This window comes from Marmota monax, unplaced genomic scaffold, assembly GCF_021218885.2.
Source record: "Marmota monax isolate L192 unplaced genomic scaffold, Marmota_monax_Labrador192_F-V1.1 WCK01_AAM20220418_F8-fsc00035, whole genome shotgun sequence".
Taxonomy (NCBI): Eukaryota; Metazoa; Chordata; class Mammalia; order Rodentia; family Sciuridae; genus Marmota; species Marmota monax.
Genome location: NW_026691961.1, coordinates 9,962,096 through 9,968,889, shown reverse-complemented (window position 1 = coordinate 9,968,889; position 6,794 = coordinate 9,962,096).

Genomic DNA, 6,794 nt, shown 5'->3' with positions numbered 1-6,794 from the left:
TTGAGAGTAAAAAGGGTTATTTTAAGTTTATCTTTGGGGAATATATACCCCTTCCCAATTCCTTCTTTTTGCTTTAATAAGTACATTTTAATAGTTTGATGAGCTCTTTCAACTATGCCTTGTCCCTGTGGATTGTATGGGATTCCTGTTATATGAGTAATGCCAAATGTTGAGCAAAATTGTTTAAAAGAGGTAGAAGTATAACCAGGGGCATTATCTGTTTTTAACTGTTTTGGAACACCCACAGTGGCAAAATTTTGTAAGCAATGAGCTATAACATCTTTAGTTTTTTCTCCGGCATGAAGGGAGCCCATCAAAAATCCAGAAGAAGTATCAACTGTAACATGCAAATATTTTAATTTTCCAAATTCTGGCAAGTGTGTGACGTCCATCTGTCAAATATGGTTAGGTATCAATCCTCTAGGATTGACTCCAAGATTAACTTGTGGTAAAAAGGTCACACAATTTTGACATTGTTTTATAATTTGTCTAGTTTGTTCCTTAGTTATTTTAAAACGCTTTTGTAAAGTATTAGCATTGACATGGAACTTTTTATGAAAATTTATAGCTTCTTCTAGTGTAGAGAAAATATGTATGTCATGTGTAGTTTTATCTGCTAAATCATTGCCCAAACTAAGGGCTCCAGGCAATCCTGTATGTGCCCTGATATGTCCTATAAAGAATGGATCTTTTCTGTCCCAGATTAGACTTTGTATAGTGGAAAGCAAAGAGAAAACAGTAGAAGAAGGGGAAATCCTACCAGCATCTTCAAGAGATACTATAGCATTAACTACATACTGACTATCAGAAAATAAATTAAATACAGAATCTTTAAACATCACAAAAGCTTGTAAAACTGCATTAAGCTCTACCTTTTGAGCTGATTGTTTGGGTACTAAAAATGTAAAAGTTTGATCAGGGGTAACTACTGCTGCTGTACCATTATTTGACCCATCAGTGAATATATTTGGAGCATTCATGATAGGTGTTTTTCTTGTCATTTTTGGAAAAATTACAGGATGCAATGACCAAAAAGACAATAAAGGATTAGATGGTAAGTGGTTATCAAATGAAACATTAGATTTGCACATGATTATTGCCCAAGTATTTAACTCATTAGCTAACTCATCAATTTGATTCATAGTATATGGAGTAATAATTTTATTGGGAGAAATTCCAAACACTCCCTTTGCTGCTTTTATTCCTTTGAGTATTAATTGTCCTACAGCCTCAGGATACCTAGTAAGAATAGTGTTAGGAGAATAAGATAAATGTATCCATAATAATGGACCTTCTTGCCAAAATACTCCTGTAGGAATATTTTTTGTTGGTAGTACAATAAATAATAAAGGCAAACTTATATCAATTCTATCCAAATGCATATTTTCCATATATGTTTCAATGATTTTTAATGCCTTTCTTGCTTCAGGCGTTAACATTCGGGGTGAATTTGGATCTGATGGACCTTTTAGGATATCAAATAAAGGTCCCAACTCTCCTGTTGGTATACCTAAATAAGGCCTTATCCAATTTATGTCTCCTAATAACTTTTGAAAGTCATTAAGTGATTTGAGTTGATCTACTCGTATTTGAATTTTTGGTGGACGGACCATGGTTGAGGATAATAGAACTCCTAAATAATTAATTGGAAAATTTAATTGTACTTTATCTATTGCTATCTCTAGATTATAATTTTTTAATAAGTTTGTAAGTGTGGCATAACATTCTAGCAATGTGTTTTTATCTTTGTGTGCTAATAATACATCATCCATATAGTGAAATATTTGTAGTTCAGGATTTTGATTTCTAAGTGGCTGGATTACTTTGTTAACATAAGTTTGACACATAGTTGGGCTGTTAGCCATCCCTTGAGGGAGTACTTTCCATTCATATCTCTGATCAGGACCTTCATGATTCAGTGCAGGGATAGTAAATGCAAAACGTGGACTATCCTCAGGATGAATTGGAATTGAAAAAAAACAATCTTTAATATCTATAACTAAAACATACCAGGTTTTTGGCAAAGCAGACAACTGAGGAATCCCTGATTGAGCAGGTCCCATAATAACCATCTCATTATTAATGGCTCTTAAATCTTGCAATAATCTCCATTTACCAGATTTCTTTTTGATGACAAAAATGGGAGTATTATGGGGAGATACAGAAGGTTGTATATGTCCTTCTGCTAATTGTTGTTTGACCAAGTCATGGGCTGCTTGTATCTTTTCTTTAGTCAGGGGCCACTGAGGAACCCATACTGGTCTTTCTGATTTCCAAGTACTTTTATTGTCTCAGTGGCCCTTTCTGAAAATCCAACCCATGTCTGTCTGTTCCTTGATCTATTTGTATTGGTGCTGCTATACCTTGTTCTTGTTTTTCTAATCTTTTTCCTTTCCTAAAACCTTGTCTAGTCATAATAGTGGGTGCATTTTGGTTGATGTTATTTGTTAATGTCAAACCTAATTGATCTAGGACATCTCGTCCCCATAAATTTACGGGAAGATGATCCAATACATATGGCTGTATAGTTCCTTCACATCCTTCAGGATCCTTCCAATCTAATACCATTGCACTTCTATGGGGATTAGTCGCCACTCCTAGGCCTTGAAGCGTTTGAGTGGCTTGTTGTAACGGCCAATGTTTTGGCCATTCTTGACGAGAGATGATGCTAAGGTCTGCACCTGTATCCAGTAGCCCATTAAATTCATGTCCTTGAATATTTAGTTTTAGCATGGGGCGAGAATCTAAATTTAAAGAAAGCATAGCCCAATCTACACCTGTGGAGCCTAATCCCTTGGAACCTCTTTCTACAGTACGACTGGAAAATTTATCATGTAGGCTGGGTATTATTAGTAACTGTGCTATTCTATCTCCTGGTGAAATTACTGATATACCCTTTGGAGAACTGGCTATAATTTTTATTTCACCTTCATAATCGGGATCAATTACCCCAGGACTTATCATAAGTCCTTTTAGAGTAGAAGAGCTGCGTCCCAATAATAAGCCTACTGTTCCTTTGGGAAGAGGTCCTTTCACCCCTGTGGGAATGATTTGAACTCCCATCTCTGGAGTTAGTACTGCTCTGGCGGAGGCGCAGATGTCCAACCCTGCGCTCCCTCTGGTTTGTCTGATGAGGGATCTGATGGACAGTGTGTCCTGGGCACTACCCTGATGGGGTTGCTGGGTTCCTCCAGTGCTCCGTATATTTGTGGTTTGGGGCCCCGGAGCATTGGGCCCCCCTGTCCATTTTTTGGCAATGGAGCCCGATGCCTTTCTCCACGATATCGTGGATAAACACCTGGTCCTTGTTCGTTTTTTGATAATGGAGTACCCTCTATGGTGGTTTGAGAACGGCATTCATTAGCCCAATGTCTCCCTCTACGGCATCGTGGGCAAATACCTGGTATTCTACTCCTTTGATACCTAGTTTTGTTAAACCCTCCTCCAATGGGGCAATTTCTTTTAAAATGTCCTGTTTGTTCACAATTGTAGCATGTTCTTGGCCTGGCATCTAAAGCCTGTTTTACTGCAGCTGCCACAATTTGCCCTTGTTCATTAATGTCTCTGGCATCTAAAGCCTGTTTTACTGCAGCTGCCACGACTTGCTCTTGTTCATTAATGTCTCTACATAATTTAATATACGTGTTTAAATCTTCATGTTTCCATGGTCTAATGATATCTCTGCACCAACGATTCGCTTGCTCATAAGCCAGGTGTTTTAGTAATGGCATTGCTTGTTCTGTATTCCCAAAAACTCTGGTAGCTGTTTGAATAAGCCTATCTACAAATTCAGCATAACGTTCATTAGCTCCTTGTATTACCTTAGATAATTGACCTTGTAAACCTCCATGTCCTTGTAAAGTCTTCCATGCCTTAATTGCATCTGCAGCAATTTGTGCGTATACGCCAGGATCATATGCAATTTGTTGCTGCTGATCCTCATAAGGTCCCTTTCCTAACAACATATCTAGATTTCTCTGAGGATAACCAGCTGCTGCATTTCGCCTAGCCGTCTCCTTGCAAAATTCCTCATTGGCAACCTTCCATAACAGGTATTGTCCTCCATTTAGCACAGCTTTACACATATTAGCCCAATCTGCTGGCGTCATGTTCAAGTTGTTAATGGATTCGACCAAGCTTACAGTGAAGGGTGCTTGAGGACCATAGGTTGTTACAGCCTCTTTTAGCTGCTTCACTGTTTTGAAATTTAAAACTTGGTAAAATCGCTGCCCTCCTGCCTCAAATACAGGGCATGTTAATATTTGAGACCTTGTCTCAGGATCCCAACTATCAACTGCGGGGGTTGGGGGCCTCCCAGCATATGGAGGTGGCGCTGTTGGTTGGACACTTACGCCCTCTGGTGATAGAAAGGTGTTAGTAGCAGTCTCCTGTAGAGGTGGTGCTGTTGGTTGGACACTTACACCCTCTGGTGATAGAAAGGTGTTAGTAGCAGTCTCCTGTTGTAACTTTCCCCCTGATGGCTTTTTCTGTTTTACACTTTCTTTCTCTGTCTGACTAGCTTGAGAGACCTTCTCTTTTACTTGAATCATTATGTCTTCTTCTTCCTCTACCATTGTCTGAACTGAAGGCTTTGGACTAAGCAAACAAGATATGAATGTCCACAATGGCAATGTGCCAACTGGCAGAGTCCCTGGGCTTTTCTTTTCTATTCTTTTTAAATCTTCACCATGATGGTTCCATTGTGATATATTCAACAACTCCTCCTTAAAAAGCCATGGGCTACATTTTTGTATTGTATCAACGTATGCCCTGACTGCTCTTGATTTTACTGGGATGCCTCCTTCCTCTAACAATTTACTTAACACTCTTTCAGTTTGTTTTTTACTAATTTCTGATCCCATATTTCTACTATAATACAACCCAACAAGATGACGCCAAACAAAACCGAGACAGAATGAAATAAAAAGGGAACAACAAAAAGTCATTATAGCCTTTCTATCCTCCTGACATGTGCATCCGTCCTTTCTCCCTATCTGTTCCTCAGACGTAAATAGTTTTTCCTCAGATGTGAGCGGTTTTTCTTCCGTCTCACTCATCTCCAGGGACAGGCAACTTAAAACAAAAGTGAAGCAAAATAAAAGAGGAATCTTAAAATGGCTACCCATCCTCTCGCCCTGCCCTCAGGGGTGAGCAGTTTCACTTACCCTCAGTCGCTCCCCGTACGGGCCACCAAATGCCGCAGTCTGGCTGGGCACAATCAGGAGCCACTTGTCAAAAGAAACTAACTTTATTTTTAGAACCACACACGACAAACAAAATAGTCTCTCAGGAAAAACCCTCAGAGCCTCAACTGCCACCACCGGCTTTCCCCAAGCCTCTCTCTCCCACCCAAGCTTCTCTCCACCTCCCACAATCCTCCTGCTCTTGAGGCCGATTGGCTGGGTCACATGGGCGGAGCCAAAAAAGTCCCCCAATGAGCAGCTCCGTGGTCTGAAAGGGCAGGGAAACAGCCCAATGAGCATCACCGCAGAGGAGCCAATCAGCTAGATGTTGCTGGGGCCGAGGAGCCAATCAGCTAGATGTTGCTGGGGCTGCTGTGAGCCAATCATCAGCCAGCAGGTGCTGGCAGCTGGAAGCTAAAGAAAAGTAACAGACCTACAGACAGGAAAAAGTTGGCTTGGATCCACAGCTAGGCATAACCTCCCTTAGGCTTAATTCCCCTTTACACAGTCAACAGACCTTTGAATGGTCACTACTTCACAAGGCAAAGTGTTTAGAGACTATGCCTTTAGTGGTTAGCTCCATTGTCCCTCAAGAAATGGGATTCTATGGGTCTTCTTGTAGTGGATGGTCATCATCCTTCCTCCTGATAGCCAGGCCCTCCTGTGCGATCTGCCTGGAGTCAAGAACAGTGGTGCCTCAATGGGACTCGTCCTGCATTTTGATTAGGGATTCTTGGTCGGTTTTGGTTTTTTTTTCCCAAAGTTTTACTTGGTTATTCTGTCTGGAATGGGTTCAGCCTATAAGCCATTTGGGAAGATTTATTAATTTTCACAGATTTTTGTTTTATACCCAGAAACATGCCTTCTTACTTAGTTACAGTATTCCTGTGCAAATTTTTCTATTTTTTTCACTTAAATTCTATCCAGTTTTGTTATTTTTCATTTTTCAAATTGGTTAATTCTCTTATATAGGAAAGTTTTTAAAAAATATTTGTGTGCCACCTCACTGAATGGTTTTTTTCAATAATTTCTCAGGAAAAGTTGTCTAGTTCTGTTTGTGGTAAACATTTACCATCTACAAATAATAGTTTGTTCCTTTCTGCCTATTGGTATTTTTTTGTTTCTGTTTTTATTTTTTTAACATGATTCTAAGGTTTGTTGGTACAAATTATTCTGAAAAAAAAAGGACACTTTATGATTCAGTTCATCATAGGAAATCATAATTTCAAAACAAAACAAAAATCCTAAACACTTAAAAACAGAAAAATTGCCCTTTATATACTTCCTATATCAAGTCAACAGTGATCTTTAAAAGAAGGGACAAAACTGGCTACCCACACATTCTAGTGATTCTTTGGAAATCCCCACACACTAGGATGGGGTCTCCAGGCTGGTTCTGCCTGGGCCATTGTTGCCTGGTGCTGATGGGGCAGGCCTGCTGAACCTGGGGCTCCTCCAAGGGTACCTGGCCTGACACCTTCCAGTGTTGGCCTGGGTCCCTGGAAATCAAGCAAATTAGCTCAGTAAGGAGCTCATTAACACTTGAGTAAAAAAGATGAACACAGCCATGACAAGTTTCCCAATATAGCTGCAAGCACAAGCACTAGAGAG